The sequence below is a fragment of the Homalodisca vitripennis genome, chromosome 5, assembly GCF_021130785.1.
Source record: "Homalodisca vitripennis isolate AUS2020 chromosome 5, UT_GWSS_2.1, whole genome shotgun sequence".
Lineage (NCBI taxonomy): Eukaryota > Metazoa > Arthropoda > Insecta > Hemiptera > Cicadellidae > Homalodisca > Homalodisca vitripennis.
The window spans coordinates 55,718,512-55,735,459 of NC_060211.1; positions in this window are offsets into that span (position 1 = coordinate 55,718,512).

Here is a 16,948-nt window from a genome sequence, read left to right on the forward strand (position 1 = left end):
TTATATCTCTATTTATAAATATCTATGTTACAAAATTGTATTTTTATTTATTAAATGTTATGATTTAGTCCAAATTACAAATTATATTTGAAATAAAAAGAATTCTAAGCAGTTTAAGGACGAAATCTTAATTCCGAAATTTCCAATTCTCATTTTTACCATTAAACTGTAGAAACTGTGAGCCCTGTGCTCGGTGTTGTTTAAGCATCTTTTGTTGCAGTAGTATTTCCCGCCTAGCATGAACACAAATATTGTGATGATGCAAGAAACCCGAGCTGTATATCTTGACAAAGTTGTCATAACTGTCATTAATATACAGCGGAGATGTAGAAAACATATAAGTCGCAAGTTTGATGTTGTTGAGTTAAATTATCAAAGACACCTTTGCTACTTTGGGGAACTATCCTGGCTTATTCGCGGATTTCCTCCCAATGGTCATATTGTTTCATGCATTATCCCATTCGTTAGCTAAAAACGACTTTTTTAATGAGATCTACAAGAAGATTAAGGTGAAATATATTATGTAATCCAAATTTTCAATTATATCTCAGGAATTCTAAATGACGGATTAGAGCCTATGGGTTCGGATAAATTCATACCAAATGATAAAAAAATATGTTTCAATATACCCTATAAGAATCTAAGTGAAAAATAAACAAATGGATGCTTTATATCTGAAAACTAGTTTAACGGGGTTTTCACTTTCTGGATAGTTATTTCATCCATAGCCTTTGTATGAAGTTAAAAATAAATATAAAGTCATTCCACTTCCATATATACTTTATTCAATAAACCGACACAAAGGAAGTCAAAGGACCTGACAGGACATAACGAAAGAGATAGCGAACAGATGGACAGACCAACGACGGAAGGGCTGTCCTTTGTCCTCTTACTTACATTAAAACATAAAACCAATATTTAACACTTTTATTTTTTTGTGAGGCCTTTCGATATCACTGATGTCACAAAATAATAAAAGTGTTAAATATTGGTTTTATGTTTTAATGTAAGTACGTTATCAGTACCGATATAAGCTCCATCTACAACTTTGTCCTCTTAATTAAAAAATCAGGATCACGTTTCAAGTTTCCTTTCTATCAAAAAGTCCATAGGCCACGATGTCAAGAACGCCTTGATAATGATGAATCCATAATGATTCTCACTCTTAGAAAATGTGTGCATACACTGTTTTGGCCTAGATCTCTAAAATATAGAAAACATTGAAGTTCTGTATTGTCCTCGATAACTAAGTAGTTTTATTATTTATTTTCCAACATTGTAAAGAATTTTTCTAATAAAATATTATTTAAAATTGGAATAATAGTAACGTATGTCCTTTCTTAAAAACGTTACTTTTGTGAAGTATATTTTTGACATTTAATTTGTAAACAGCTTCGTCTTTTATCGACTTCAAATAAAAAAGCCTTCCACTCTCAGTGCATTGTACTGCCCATGGATTAAAATTAATGAAGCCTATACTTGTAGAAACAATTGTCTTTGTGTCAGCAAATGACAGCTCTCTACGTATGACTCTGTCCCCTGTTTATTGGTCGAATAGAAAATAATCACAATACGAGTACGTGACTGAGCGCACAGGTTATGTGAATAACAACTGCGTGACACACGCGAGACTGTTCAACACACATGTTACTTCTATAATAATTATGTCATTTTCATACTATACGTTTGCTTATGAAGAACACAAATCACACTGGTTTCTCGTACATTAGTAATATTCTCTGAAATGATGACAGCCGTGAGACTATTCGCAAAAACTACTTCTTATGAGCTCGGTTATTAATACAAGAGTAAGCCTAAAATTTTCATTTTTCAATAATTTCTTGAACGGTCTAAAAATAATTTCCTACGCTCTGTAATAAGGAAGAATATAAATTGAATATTTTGTATACTCGTACGTATACTGAACGGAAATATTTTATTTTCTTACATGATCCTAAATCTATCCGCAAATATAAAGCTACCCTTTTAAAATAAACATACGATAGGGGTCTTTAAAATTTTATTTTTAGATCTATTTAAAAAGGTTAAATGGGTTTTATAGCATTATTCATTAGCTGACACCAGACATATTTTTACTTGGATGTAGTCGTACGTCACATGTGGAGTTATTGCCTAATATCCCAACCACATTTACGCCTTTTTCTAAAAGTACTAAAATGTAGAAAGAATACAATAAACTATTTAGCTATTTCGTGCAAGACTATCTGTATTCACTTTTCGGTAGTGATTGTTATGCCTTTATTATATTTTATTATTATATAAGAGGCTTTGTTATATTTAGAGGTTTGTGAAAAATTACTTATGGAAACTTTATTATTCTTGAAATTACAACATGCCACTCCATACAGTCGTTCTTCTTATACGTACTTTAAAATTGTCATAGTTTAACTGCATTGACCGTGATTACAACATACCCACAAAAAAACTTTAAAAGCTATTCCTCCTCGAATAACATTTAAACCCATTTTCATAGAAACTTATTTTAAAAACCTTGTGAATACAAATAAGCATAACGCCTTCACAGCATTGACGAAGTAGTGAGTCTTATTTAGGGCAGATAATTAAGATTTCCATCCTTGGCTATGTACATTGTTAGTGTATCAACTTTACATCATATTCCAATGTAAATAAGTGCATATTGTTATGACATGCTTGGTTTAAAACATACGAAGGGTCGTGTACTTTTTTGAAGCTTTTAGCTTTTATAATGCGTGAAACAGTTACAACCATTTAAAAATTGATTTTTCTAAAAATTTGCTTGTAATTAAAATTGCTAGTTGCCTTGTCTGGGTAAATCTATTCCGATTTTATCCAATCACTACTACAATCATGTCATGGATAAAAAAAACAAGCGTGATTACTTTCATGACATAAAATGTAATGTTTTATTTAAGAACTCAGAACTTTTGGCAATTTTTAGTATCACCGTGCATTTATGTAAATGAGAAAGTTAAATGCCTGGGGCGGAGATAATATATCCGTAGCTTTGGTATGTTAATAGACATATTTGTTATTAAATTGTTTAGACTAAGTCCAAACAACAAAGTCCTAACTCCATGAGTATAGTGGTTCTACGTGATGGAATAACAAACTAGCATACATACCTTCAAAATTTAAAAATTTTATAAAAACAGAAAGATTGGGTTAGTAGGATATCTTGTTTGGTATTTTCGCATAAATCTTTTTGAAAACTGTCCGCATGTTGAGCCAGATATCATAAGAAAAGGTTTGAGCTAGAACATCATTGAAATAATACACAATAAAAAGATTATTTATATCAGTAGCTAACTGAGGTAAACATTAAGTTACAGCTAAAGCCGCTCCTCGCCGCATATCAGACACATTAACTGCTCGCTTATTATTTTCCAGCTCCTCCCACGCCGTGTTTATTACTCCTACGTCTTATCATACCAATTATTTGGATGTGTTTTAATATCTCTTAGCCATAACTATTCCACATTTCGACAACATTGTTCGCTCTTAAGGGTTAAGAGGTACCGTTCATTTGAAAGGAACAATAATGAAGAGCGAATTATGAATATTAGTTGCAATCCAGATGTGCCTTTTGTGTATTTTATTTAGATCCAACTAGAGAACTCTACAGCATGGGATTTAAAATTTCAATTTTTAAACAGCTGATTAGTAAAACACATTCTGGCATTTATTCTCAATCCAATAAACAAGTTAATAACAGCTGATTTGTTATAAAATCCACTTATTTCGTTGTGATGTTTTTCAGTCGTATATTTTAATATATTATATTAAATACTTCATATTTTTACTTAAATTCAACTGTATTTTTATATTGGAAAGCAAATGAATACTAAATTTGTGTACATGCTATGTGTTTAGCCCTCCAGCACTTTTTAGCACCCTTATTAACAAGGTATGCAGATTAGTACAACTGGAAGCTATGGCCTATGTATTGTTTAAAAGCAATCCAGTACCGAAGCAGTTGCAGGTCAACAGGATTGCATTATTATAGGACGCTCTCTACTCCGGTTGTTGTATCAGCTCATACCCCCAATCTTACTTATCCTGAATATGCTGTCACTTTGCGAGAGATATTCTCTGCGCAAATGTCCTTTTAGAACTAAGTGCAATTATGCGTAATTCTTGCATGCTCTCTACTCCACCTTTCGAATGACACAAAGCGGAAAGAGGGGTGCAGTAACTTACGTGTGGGAGTTCAGGAGGTCTTGAAGTTTAATATAAAACTAATCCCCTACTACTGTATTTAGTTTAACTGGATTGGTTCGCTGGGAGGCGCGGCGCCTGGTACTGACTGTACTCGGCAGTTTGTTTATCGAGTCTGGTGGCTCTGCACAGTTTTATTAGTGGCCGCCGGCTATCGCTGTGTCCGCGTGTCAACACAATGTATTTATTAATACCTTTCTGCAATGGAAACGTGTTTTATTAGGTTCCTTTTATCTTTATGCCTAAAAGAGTACAATGAATTTGTTAGATTAAATTGAATAGTGTTAACAAACAAAACTGTTGCCTATACATTTATTTTCCATTTGAAGTTAGCTTAATTCTTTTAGAATGATTCCGCTCAACAAATAAATGTAAAAAGAACTTTAAATAGTTTTGAGAGAAAAAGAATTCATGGAAATGAAAACATAGTACTTTGATCTGGAATATGGTCAACTAGATACATCGGTATCTGAGTGTTTTATATATGTATATCGATTTCCCACAGATTTCTCATAGGCTTTTAATTCTTTAAAATTTTATTTTATTTATTCCATATTACACTCATATTTACGTGTGAAATATAAAACTTGGAATATTGATAGATTCGGCGTTGAAATCAATTCAATAATTCTAGTATTCCCCTCAATTAGTTTCTGCGGTAATTATTTCATCAAAAACGATATCTTGTCGTAAATAACGAAAAGGATAACTACGGAATATAAAGTTGTAGGTTTTTGGGTGGTTTATAGCAAGCCTTCTTTACATTTTAGTTTAATACTATATGAAAGTAGTTAATTTTTAAATTTTGATGTTTAATAAAAGAATATGGAGTGAATTGTAAAAAAATCAAAAGTGTTTCTTCGATAAAATAAAATAAATAAATGCTTAATGAGATCAATTGGAGAATTATATTACAGAAACATAAGTATCATTTGTTGAGAGAAGGTTGAGTATCGTTACATAATATATACAAAGAATAAAATTAGACTAAAACATAATTACATTACATTACTATGCAAAAACTCTTTACAGAAACTTTTCACTATTTCTGCCAGGATCTTTTCTAACTCATAGTTACTATATCAATAAATTGGGTGGGGATTTTTATTTAAGAAACTTAACACTGAACTCTAGAATGTTTAGTTATTCTAAGCCATGTCAACAAAGTGGAAATTAATGTCGGTCAGACTGAAAATATTGGCAAAGTAATTAAACACTTATACACATTCTTAAACTATACATGGGTAGGGAACTGGTGAAATATTGGCTTTGCGTTCATATCGGAGTCGTGTTGAGAGAGCTGCCACAACAAACAGTAGGAAGCCGGCGACATTGTGTTCAGCTGACAGTTGGACGTTGGCTGTCACCCCGCTACCAGGGATCACCTGAACAGCACGCCACTTTCTGCATACAATCAAATCTATCTTTACTGTATTCTGTCCTAGTTTAATCATTTGGCTATATTTCATTTTGCAGATGCTATCCTTCGTTTTCATTGCTCGTTGGTGTAACACTAGGTTTAATCTTTAAGCTAAAATTAAACTACTAATGTTTAACAATACTTTCGTGTTTTATTTTGACAGTCAATTAAAATTTAGTACCCTACAGTAAGAATTTAATTACAATACAATCCTTACAAAATACAGTAATCTTTGCCTTTTAGATATGCCAATATAATAAAAAAGGAAGTAATGTATACGAGAGTTCGGTATATAGTAATTATTAAGAGCTTGGAGAGAGTATTCAATTGACTTTAAATGAAAATTAAATTGTAATTTCCAAATAGTAATGAGTAAATATTTTAGGATCGATATAAATAAATGTGTGTTTTTTTTTAAGTTGGAAGATCCACAATAGGTCAAATTTATTCTTATAAAAGCGTTATACGTACGTATATCACAGTTATATCCACCTTATGGATTCCAGCTCTTTCATATGACATCGGACTGAACCAGGGAGGTTCTGAGGCCAGATACACAATTCTGAACAGGACACCGTAACTCGGTGTATGAGGAAAGCTGTTCGGCCTCATACACAGCACAGTTTGAGCCACTCACATATTTACCTGTGACTGTCTTGATGATGCTTCAATTAACAAGGTTATCAAGTGTACTGTAATACAATTAAGATCATAATAGTTGATCGGATTTTGTGAAGTTATGTTTAGGATACATGGATTAATACTCATGTTAACCGGGTTATAAATTACAATAATAACGAGGAACATAAAGTCAGTGTAAATGCTTGTAACTGCATTTGGTAGTACTGTAGTCTTTTACCAACTTACAAAACAGAGCAATCCTTTTCGTTTGAAAATCGGATTGCAGAACTTAACTTTCCTATCAATCTGGGCACTCGTTTCAGCCATATTTTCAGTAAGAAGACGTAGATAGTACGAAGAAGTATAGATATATCATACCTATAAAATTAAAACCTTTTCAAAATTTATAAAATTTTTATACAAAAACTTGCACTACAGTTACTAACCTGAAAAACTTAAACCACATTGGCAGTTTTAAAAAACAACTTTACACTTAGACATTCGTTTAAAATTATTCCGTTAATTGGATATAAATAATTAATTTAAATCTTCTCTTCCTAGTATTGATTAGGTTGGTTGAAATAATTAATGGCAATGGTTAATACCTGTATATTTGCTGTCTCATTTAATTATATTTGATTGATATTGTAAGATTGAACTATATGCGTTTAATATTTATGCTATATTTATTTAATTTATGTTATATTTATATGCAATTTGAACATTGGATATATAAATATATGTATATGGGATGTTTACTATGAAAAAATGATTTTTAACTAATCAGTTTAGCAAATCTACCGAGAACAATAACTTTTCAAGTAAATGCCACACATTAAAGATTTCGTAAACACATAATGTTAAGTTTTCATGTGAAAACCTCGGCACAAAGTAATTTTATGCGATCACGTTCTCTTAATTTAAGACAGGCGTCGCACACATGTCTTCATTTGTAGTGGTTTCGGAAACTAAACCCTCGAAGACCAATGAAGTGATTCAAGCCAATCAACTTAACATACTCAGATACTATTCGTATCACCGTGTTCAATAATTTTTTTTTTTTGGTACACGTTTTCATTCAAAGAGTATATTACCTTTTCTAGCCTTGCTTACAATACGTCAGGTTTTGGCGCTGCCTTATTTTAAAACATGTTTTATTATACATGTTTTTATACATGTATAATAAAACATGTATATACTAGCTGTTACTTGCGTTTCGCATGCATTTTTCTATTAAATTATAGACGCCTCGAGCATATCGTTTTCAATATTATTTAGCGTATCTAAATGTCTACTAAGGTCATTAGGCGTCTAACTCTTTTCTTATATAATCATAAGTAAAAAGTATCTTATCGTGCAAAACATCACTCATGTTAAAAAAGAATAATCATGATAAAAAAAAAATTATAAATTATTGGCGAAATTTCATATTTCTTGCATATCTACTTTATATAAGTATATTACCTATTGCATAAGGCATATTTGTAATAGGTTTCTTTTTTCTGAGATATGGGCTGTTGGAATACCATTGAATATTGGTGAGCTTTGAGTAATATTAACTAAATTATTATATATTATTTATATAATATATAAATAAGTCAAAGCACACGCGTCAATCTCATGGACCAACAACAACTCGTACTAATCCATTGTTTTCATTTACTATGTTTGTTTTTCATTACTTTCTTTTTCTGTTATAATCTTTAAATATTAATACAATTATTTTATATGAATTTTATCTTATTATTTTATCTAAATAAGTCTACTTAGATACACTAAAATTCATAATTTTCTTAAGCCATTGTAACGTGGTTTATTTGTTGAAGAAAATTAAACATATTTTTCAATTTGTAAGGAAACAAAAATGTAAATAACATCATTTCTAATGCACACTTTTTGCAGTTATTAAACATTATAATATAAACGAAAAAGTACTACCTAATTCTTATTATAAATTTAAAGTAGCATACGCATTTATTGGTCGTGGCAACATGGCAAACTCAAAATGGTGTCGAAAATACGTATAATTCACTTGAACCAGAAGTGTTCACAAGTAAACACTTTACGTAAGTGCAAGCGAAGCCACGGGTAACTGCTAGTTTATTTTATAATAGTAACCTTAACGCATTTAGAGTGTTTCATTTCATTTTATTCCGTTAAGTGAATGTTGTCGTTATGAGATTAGGGACTACATAGCTGGATGTTTTGTTTTAAATTTAACTTTTTATTAATAGTAATTTACACATTGTTTCATCTCCAACTTGTAGTGTTATATGGGTTGAGGTTCGCCAACACATAACACAGTTATAAATAGAGTAAGGGAATAAAAATATTTCTAAAACACAACACACGGTTTTATTGCTTGGAATTATTGGGCACGCAGCTAATATAATAATAAAGTCACGGTCGAGTATTTCATAGCATCTGATATAACATGACATTTTAATAAGTATGATTTATGATGGCAACCTAAGTAGTAACGCGTGTTCAACACGCTAACTAGAGCGTTCGATACATATACAATCGTACTGACAATACTCACAATGTTCTCTTCGTTTCCCCGAGCGGATATAATTCATTGGTGTTCAAATACGAATGTTTTAATTATAATTTTGGATTTTTACATATATATGACGTTAACAGGAATTGCCTGGGAGGCAGGCAATATTACCACTTTTCAACAATCAACGATAATATATAAACTATTGTATAAGTAGTGTAATGTATTGTTGTTGGAAAGATACGAGAGTTATTAGAGTTGCCAAAAATCCAGCATATTCGTTACTAGACAATTTTGAGGAAATAAAAAGCTCATTTTATTGTACTACATTCTTCCAGGTAATAAAAAGCATATGGAGCATTAATTGGTTTCATGCACGAACATTGGTAATTTGTGTGCATCATGGCTCGACAATACTAGAATGGCATCAAGTCAATACTATGTAACTCACTCTTGGTTAAATGGGGGCGAACTTTTCTCACTTAAAACGTGAGGTATAGACCTTGAAGGATCGTTAAAGTTTTTTCTTTTGAAAAAAGTACCTAAACCTTTTTAATGAAGGAAGTTAATAGTCTCAAATTATTATTTACATTTATTGATACATAGAAGCGCTTCCATAATGAGTGACATGAGAGTTCTTGCTTTACTATCCTTTTAGGTATGTCATAAATACTTCTCCATGTACTGAACAACATTTTAAATATCGTAAGATGACGTACTGTAGCAAAAGTTTCCTATATCTAGAGTATAGTATATATCAATATCTCTATTAAAATGAATACAAATTCATATATTTTCTTAAAATTGCAAAGCTTCTAATAAAAAAGGGTTTGTGTTACATATTTCAGTTTGAAATTCTATTAGTATCCGAGGAAACTGTTCTCCAAAAATAATGAAGTTACAGTTTTTGAGAAGTCTGAACAAAGTAAGATAAACTAGGCTAAATTTAAAAAATTCAGTCATTAACTCACACACTAAGCAGTTGCAGGGAATTATCTAAATACGTTTATACTTTTAACACTTTTGGTAGGAAAATCTACCTCTTTTTTCGAAAGAAAATTCAATGGATTTTGTGTAGAGTTAAAAGTTCCCGAATTAGACTGAAACTGACAAACTAATAAGTGTTAACGTTGAGAGTCTTAACAAATATACCAGTTTCAGATACATTCGAATCATTCCATCACGTCCCGATAAATACCAAACATTAAATGAAGCGACTGAATACTTGTACCAGTAATTAAGGAACTCTTATAACTCGTATGTACTCAATGTGATTTGTTTCAGTTAGAGGGTCAAACTTACCGCGAAGATGGCAATGGTATCTCCATTGTCTCCTATTTACGCTAATATATTTATGGCAGAACATAAGCCAAAAACTTGCCATTAGCTCTGAACATTTCAATCAGTTCAAGTTTTTGTGAAAATAAGGAGATGAAATCTTTATTGTCTTTCTCATGGATGTACTAAATTGAATACGTTTTTTGATCTCATAGTGCTCTTTTATCCGTTCCACAATGGAAGTGGTAGTACAAAATAGGCTTCTTTTTTTGGATTTGTGTGTGTGTATTAAGCGATATAGATGTCCTTAAGACTACAGTTTTTTTTAAAGAAAGCATACACAAAAATTGAGTGTATAAATAACAACTTTAAAATGAATATATTGAATTACTCAATCATATGGTAATTATATGTTTGATATATAATTACCATATTATATTCATAGCATAACATTATTCATAACACTCCAGTTAATATTTGAATAGTCAGGAATATTCCAAAAATGTTTTCAATGTGATAGATAAAATAGATTATATACTTCTTATAAGTACAAGAACGGTATTATCACTTATCAAACTATAATAAAAAAAAGCTCTCCACTATTTGTTTACATATCCCCGCCAGATGATCTGTGGTCAAGTACGTGACTGAGCGAACAGGTCACGTGACACGTGAGTAACAATTGTGTGACACACGCGATACGGTTCAACACACACGTTACCTCCTTAATAATAATGACACGTTGACTCCACATGTGTGCAGATGAAGAAAACAAAATTATACTGAATTCTCGTAATGCAATATCTCTTAGTAATATCTTCTGGACTGAAACTCAAAAGAAAATATTACTCTAAATGTATTGCGAATATTAGAAAATTCTCAATTCAAACGTACGAAAAAAGTAAAAAAGTTAACAAAGAAAATCAGTGCGCACAATGATTTATTATGGTTTATTTAATAACCGTAGTAACTGAGTAAAAAATTAAATGACAGCTAAAGACGCTCCACAGTCACTAACCGCTCGTTTATTGCTACATACATCCTCACCCTCTGTATTTATTGTATCTTATAATAATCCTTTATTTGTTCTTCGTGGTTCATTATACCTTTCCTTGAGTTACTCGTGGGCTTATTTACAACAATATTAAAAAAATTGCAACAATATTTTAAACTACTTTAAAGAAAATAAATTTAAATGAATTTAACAGGTGTTAATATTAACATATAGCGTTAGTTACAATTCTGCAATCCATAAAACTTATATTGTATAAATTCTCTCATATTCATACTGTCATTATAAATTCATGCAGCAGTCTTGCATTTTAAAGCAAACATATTTTCAATCCCACTTCAATATAAATATAATCAGAAACATTATTAGTAAATTTACGATAAACTATTACAGTGACGTCACGGGAACGATGAAACATCCAGAAATGCGTCTGTTCACTTGCAACCCACGCCTTGGACGGTGACGGGGGAGTAAATTTTGAGTTAGTCTCGGATAATTAAGGGTTCACTCCTTGTACACGTTCATTGTTAGTGTAACAACCACTACGTCGCAGTCGCGTCGTATTCTTTACAATTCTTACTCATTAAATACAGTCTTACAGCATGGTTTTCAGGGATACGGAGAGGGTTAAGAACAGTAAAGTTTATTACAAATGAAATATAGTCTGGGAAAAATCTGTACTTTATTTTGGTGATTGATACATTCAGTCATCACTTCCTATCTATGTTTTAAGAAGTGGATGTTTTTATTACCGGTTTAAATATTTAAATACGATTTAAACTGGTTATATTTTTGAAATGTGAAATACTTTGGTAGAATTAGGTTTGAATATTTTTCTCATTATTAATATTTAACGTTTAAATGCAATGCTATCATGTAGACAGCACTCAAAAACTTAAATTATGCATTACATCTTAAAAAGTTGTTTTACAATTAATAACGATCATGGTTTCATGTAATTTGAGTGCTACTCGTCTGCCAACGTACTAAATGAATACTAACGAATTTTTTTTACTCATAATTAAATCCTATCACTATCATGTTTGTTTTTTTACTAACGTTGAGCTACATTGAGCTACATAACCGGGGATATTGAGCTTGCAGTAAATTAGAGCCAACCTCACATAATTTTTTAATTGATCAAAAACATGAAAAATATAAAATAGAGTAATGAGTGATTATGTTTTGATGTAAAATCAAAAATTATTGTTTCACGTTACAAAGTAACAGTGTTGCGACAGTTGCCACAAACTTTGATCGCACGGAACCGATCTCCTCAGTACAAATGTTGGGAGGGTTGCATTGAGTCCAGGTCTGAATTTCCAGCAAAAAACTACATTAAATAAAGTGCTTGTTTCATAAAGTCCAGTTTTCACAAAATCCACTGGACTTACTGAAGCCTAGCCCAAATGTTCAATGTAATTGAAATTGAAGCACCCAGTATTATTCATATTACTAAAAATACATAGGAGTGTATTTCCTATTACTAATAGGAAATATTGATTTTATTTCACGAATTTCTTTCTAATGTTTGTCAAATAATTTACATTTTAGCCTTAGTTTCAAAGTACTTAAAATACACATAAATTTTCATCAATCGTTCCTATATGAACATTACTATGTCGTTTTAGTTTATTTTGTGTATCTGCGATTAATTTGGGTATTTATCTTTTGAATATTTTCTAGCCAAAACATATATTAGTTCTATGGTGAAATTATTAAAATAAACACTCGGATACCTGTAATGGTTATTCAGTAACACATTTATGTCTTGAGATATCATGTAGAATAACAGATAGGCAGATATGACAATATGCTTCTAGGCCCTCGCGTGAATGCTTCACTAATACTCAGCCGATAATTGTCATGCTGCGTTGTATTATATTCATTTGTGAAAAATGTTGCAATAATATTTAGTTTAAGGTCTTAATCGATGTCAATATGAAGTAGCATAGTTTTTGCAATAGTTTTAATAGTGATCTTATTGTTTTACAAGTATTTTAAAGTGCTGTGAGAAATAGATTTGTTTACGGAAAGGAAACATGATAATTTTAGAAATTGTACTCTCGATATATTATAAATTTCTCGTCTCCTTGAGAACTGAGAAAGCATATATATATATATATATATATATATATATATATATATATATATATATATATATCCTTTGTCAGTGGCAATTTTTTGTGTGAATATTTGTGAATTTTATATTTTGTTTCACCTGATAATGTTGACTGATTAATATATTAGCGTTATATTTGCTAATGAAACCAAGTGAAGAGGTGAAGCATTATTTGTTCAGAATAAAAATGGGCGGCCTCATGTTACTCAACTGTCACAAAAATGTTTTTTAATAGATTGAGACCTCATCTCCTTTATCTCTGCACAATTTGATTATTATACATCTTGCCCATTGTTACGAATTCATAAAAGGGAGATACGGTAAAGGATTTTTAAATATTTAAAAGGGGTAAAAATATTTACTGAATCACCAGACTACTTTGCATCAGGAACAAGAAGACTAGCTTGTATATTGTTGGAATATGTATATTATTGTTGTATTAGATTATAGTAATGTGCCGTTTTATAACAATACACGTGTATTTCTATATTGTTTCTAACTTAGTGGTTATAAAAGTTCTGGCTTCACAGTGTAAAACGCATATTATACCGCATAGCTCAGATTGCTGTCATTACTAAAAATTACGATATTAATTCAAAATATTTAACCAACAACAATAAGGTTATTAAAACATACATTTTCAAATAAAACACCAACGTAGTTGGCCACAAAGTAAAACAGTTACCTTAGTAGCTAACTGAAGCTAAAAATTAAATTACAGCTAAAGCCGCTCCTCGCCGCATATCAGACACATTAACTGCTCGCTTATTACTTGCCAGCCCTCCCACGCTATGTTTATTACGTCTTATCATACCAATCCCTTTATTTGGATGAGTTTTAATATCTCAGCCATTTTTATTTCAGTCTGCCAAGAAACTTTTCATTCTTATCTCTGTTGCTGGGAAACGTTTACTTAATGGTAAAATATGAAATTGTATAATAAAAATTGATTTGGATTATTTTAACGATTTATCTCACAAATTATAGTGCAATATATCAAATAAACGAGTTTTAATTGTAAAACTTGTTTTATTCCAAATGAAAATAAAGTGGTATTCTGTTATAATATATAAATAATAATACAAAAACCTTTTCCAATTCTAAATAAAGTACTGTTTTAGAAGATCATTACAATTGTCAGAAATATCCGCAATATTTTATTATCAGCTATTTTGATTCTGAAAATAAAGTGAGTTCTAATTGTATATAAATCATGGGGATTCCTGTCATGAATCTTTTGGTACAAATCTCAAATTTAGTTTTCAAAATTAGATTGCAAACTGGTCCACCATATAATACAAAAATGGCCTGGACATATTTACGAGTTAAAATTTAATCAAAGGTACACTTCAGTAAATTTCATTCTTACTAGGTTGTGAGATCAGCCTTTTTTACTGTTTTTACTTTTACGGGGTCCAACGAGATACAGAGTTGTTAAACTTCAATTTTCTCCAGCGTCTAATGGACGTGAACGTAATGTACCTAATATATGTTACATCCATTACGATAAATTATTCTTAATTTTATTAAAAACGACGGACTGTGATGTACTTGTAGAGTACCGCTAAGATGATGATGCTATGATGACGAGAATGCGGTTGTCAGAACACCCCAGTGTCACTCCGGGGATCATCCGATTTCTGTCATCTCCGTTCAACATTATATCGGTGCTTAAAGCATGACTCTTCCACCAACCTACTTTTGACCCTTTACTAATGCATCAGTGGGACGAAGCTTGTGTTCGTCCATTTAAGTATACCACGAACTTTAAGGAATGAATTTTACATGAATGTTTAAAATAATCTTTTATTTGAATAATTTTGTTGTGTAAATTTTAAAATTTACTGTCTTGCTATTTAAAAATGAGTTTTATATAAACTTTGGAAGTGTAACAGCGATTTACTGACATAATTTAGCCATTCTGTACCTCTTTAGCAACCAGCTGCAAAAAATAGAGTTATGGACAATATTAACATGGTGCAGTGATAAATGTAATTTTTTAGCATGTATTGTATCAAAATAATCACCTACTTATGTCATTGCAGGTCACTAGAATTACGTAATTATAGCACGCTTTCTGCTCCAACTGCTCCATTAGAAAAGGCGACATAGGGTATGCAATAACTTTTATGTGGGACTTCATTGAGTCCACACCGATCGCATATATTCCTTGAACCAGTTGATATAACTATATTAATATTTTATATAAGACTAATCCGCTACTAATGCATCAAGTGTGACTGCATTGGCTCGCTGGAGGCGCGGCGCCTGCTACTGACTGTACTCGGCAGTTTGTTTATAGAGTCTGGTGGCTCTGCACAGTTTTATTAGTCGCCGCCGGCTATCGCTGTGTCTGCGTGTCAACACAATGTATTTATTAACCCGTTCCTGCAACGGACATGTGTTTTATTACGTCCCTTTTTTTAATTTGTTCACTTAAATTAATACAATAAAGTTATTCAATTAAATTTAATGCTATTGTTATACACACCGTTGTACCCGTCATACTTTTATTCATCCGTATGAAACTGTCGATTTTTGTTCGAAACATTTATAAAATAACTCGAAATGCCAAATATAAAACACATTTAATATATCTGGATAGATGAACAATTTCAAATAAATAATACGAGGTACTTTTCAAAGGATTATGGTACCAGAAGTGTGACATTGGTTTTTCATTGGATTTCTGATGGTTTACCATCACCAACTTAACACGTTGAATTTAGTACAGAATGTCCCAGGAAGAGTTTGTTTATACTTACCATTTATACAAAACATTTTCAAACTATATACAATTAATAGAGTAGGTTTTAAAAATATTCTGTAAAAATTAAAGCTACCTAACAGTTTTAGAAACAAAATAGTGACATATTAAAACATTTTACCATTTTGCTTCCTGTAAAAATTCATTCCTTGAATTACCTGATTTGTTTGATTACTTCGTTGTAGTTTTAAAGAACAGCTGTTTAATAACGCTCATTGTTGAAAACAGCTGTTTGATTAAAGAATATTGCTTGCGCTATAAAAACATAACCTAACCTCCTCCATTACAGTTTTACTGGTATTGAAGTTCGAGAGATGGTGTTTAATTTTGAACAAAAAGTGAAGTGTTGTGCATGGGCTATTGCTTTTGCAACATTACAGAAGCAATCAGACACTTTCAGGTTGCCTTCCCAGGAGTTGAACCACCTAGCAATCTAACAATAATTAAGTGAAAAATCTTTTGTTAGAACCTGGAAGTGTCGTAAAAAAGTACTCTAGATGATCAAATGTGGAAAGAGAAGTACTATTTTGCGTATCAATGCTCCACTCTCCAGGTAAACCGAAATAACTAAGGAAGGTTGAAATTGAAACTGATTTTCCAAAGTCTTTAGTATAGATAATAATTAAGAAAAACTAAATTAAATTATACAAAAGTCAACTAGTCCATAATTATCTTAAAGATGGTCAGGAAAGGAGAGTAGAATGTTTTTCTCACATCACTGAGTTTTATGAGCTAGACTCTAATTGGCATACTCAAATTGTTTTTTCAGACTCGTCCACTTTCTACAGCAATGGTGCTGTAAAAAGCATAATAATTGTAAGTATTACAACACCGGTAATCCACACATTCTTGAACAGACTCTACTCAAATCAAAAGGAATTACTGTTTGGGCAGCTGTCAGTATAATTGGGTGCTAGCTTACGACATTTCAGACAGTACAATGACTGGGAATATGTATGAACAGGTTTTAAATAAACAATTCTTGTCTTATTTTACGGTTCCAGAAATGG